This window comes from Wolffia australiana, chromosome 13, assembly GCF_029677425.1.
Source record: "Wolffia australiana isolate 7733 chromosome 13, ASM2967742v1".
In the NCBI taxonomy this organism is placed as follows: Eukaryota; Viridiplantae; Streptophyta; class Magnoliopsida; order Alismatales; family Araceae; genus Wolffia; species Wolffia australiana.
Window position 1 is genome coordinate 9,295,001 of NC_135847.1, and position 2,593 is coordinate 9,297,593.

The following is a 2,593-nucleotide window of genomic DNA, read 5'->3' on the forward strand; positions in this document are numbered from 1 at the left end:
GTTATCATAATTATAGTTTTTTATCAATTTTTCATTTATCATTTCACTTACTACGTCCCCATTATCTCATCTCTATATTTATCATCCTCCCATTTGTGCATTCGATCACTATAGTATCCGTCGCACCATCCTCCTTATTCTCGTAACCCTTTGTGTAACTCTACTAATATTTCCTCGATATCCCTATATCGCGTATTCTATTCTCGTACTTATCTCTTCTCATATTGCTAACCACTATACTAAGAAAATTAAATCCTTAGTCATCGTTCCCCGTGGAGGCAATCTGTACTCATCACTAACTAAATATTCTTAAGTAAGGTTAAATATACTTTTATTGCATAATCTCAATTACCAACGACCAATTAAAACCCCTAAAATTGGGATTGTCAAGTGTCACCTTATATATGCCAGGATAACTTTGTTAGGTGAACATCTGGTCCCTTGATAAAATAATATATCTTTCATTATATTTCCCCATATTAAAATAATAATAAATTAATAAAACATGTAAATAAGCTAATCAGTTTCAGTTTGGATTAAATGAATCAAAAATATAAATAAATGTTATTATTAAAAAAGAAACTCAATCCTCAGCCAGTCAATTATTAAATTAATACTAAATAATTAATTAATATAATTGGAAACTGAAAAAATATATGCCTACTATCATTATGGGGAAATTTTATTAAAAAATTAAAGTACATTATTAAAAAGTACAATTGGAATTATATAAATGGATTATCATTGAATGACACAACGATATGAATCAATAAATGAAACATAATCAAGGAATGAAAATGCAATTCGTCAACCCATATAGAGGCTCCCATATAGTAAAAAATTTAGAATTAAACTTATCCTGTTGGTTTCTTCACGAGTCCTCTAAATAGAAAGACCAGAATTATTAAGAGTAAATTTCAATAATGACAAACAAATTGAAAAAGCTTCTATGGTACTGATAATATCACTCCACTGAAATTTTCATCTTATTTATCTCATTCCTTGAAATTTATAAATTCAATATAAATTATTATAAAAATCCAAACTTAATTCATGAAACTATGTTTGTATTATGATTCACACTAAAAAATTATTTCCATATTCAATTTGATAATTCTGGTTATTTAATTTAATAATTCCCCCTTAATTCATTCATATTTACATCGCTTCTCCTTCATAGAGCAACATAATTTAATAACCCATGTCTAGAAGAAAAGTTCATTCAAAACTGTGTTTTTATATTGACTTAATAATGAGGGGACTAAATAGTTGTGCAAAACATGAAACCGTATGTGTTTTATATTTAATCTTTAATTGATGAATAAAAAGGGTTGGCACTATTTTGTTTCTCTTTGCCAATATTGCAATGTGTATTTATCCGATACATCATTAGAGAATAAGATATTTATGTATTACAGATCTATCATTAATCTTTTCAGTGCCACAAAATGATTGAGAACTACACCGGAATCGAAAAAATATTGCATAACAAATAATTAATGGAGCGACACATGGTGGAGGGCAGGGATTGGAATTTTGTTGTTTTCCCCCAAAAGAACAATGTTCCTCAACAAACCAACAGGTTAAAAATGATGTTTGTGTTTGTGTTCGGTTCATTCATGAACAGACTAAAAAAGGGGATAGAAAGCAGGGAGAGGCAGTGCTAATGGGGGGGAGGGAGGCAGGAGGAGGGGTGCTGGTAGCTCACTAAAAAGGGGGACGAGAAGGGGGTGACAAACTAAAAATTAGGTTAGCTTTATGTTGTTGTAAAATTGAATTTAACCAATAATATTTATAAACCTATACTCATAAAATAACTTAGTTAGCTAGTTATGAATAAGGGTCATCTCCATAGGCAACGGATGTTAGGAAAGGAACTCTCTCGATTGGGTAAATTCAAGAAGACAAAAAGTGTTACGTACAACGTACGTGGTAGTGAATCAGTGACATGAAAAATGATTAGGGTTGAATTAATGATGAGGTGTGGCTAATTAGGGTTTTATGATTAGGGGAATAATATATCAGGGTGTAGAGATGAGAAGGTGATGGAGGACCATCGTGCCGACGACGACCTGATGACGACGACGACATCAGCCGGACGACTGACGACGACTCGCCAGCAGCCACGTCGGACAGCTCATGCCGACGTCCGCAACCCGGGGTTTAAGTACTCCGGGTAGGTTCGAACAATTTATGTTTTTTCTATGTGTATTTTCTTTGCATTTCGAATTATGGATTGGGCCAGTATCGTAGGGCCCATCCTCATCTTTATTTTCATTTTAAGATTGTATTTTGATTTTGTAAGGAGAGGTCGAACCACGTCTCATGACGGTTCACCCTCTCCCCACGTCTCCTTTGCACCCCTCCTCCCTATATAAGGGGAGGGCATGCCCAAGGGACTACTTGGAAGTTTTTGAATTGAAATTGTTTCAAGAATCTTCCCCCTATCGTAGTCGTAGCGTAGGGGGTTTGGCTAGCCCCACCTCTTCGTCAAGACCACTCCGAGGAGTAGAGCCCACGCCCTGTCCGCCGAGATCACTCCGGCGTGACGTGTTCAACCATACCGCCGAGATCACTCCGCACGCTGAAGATT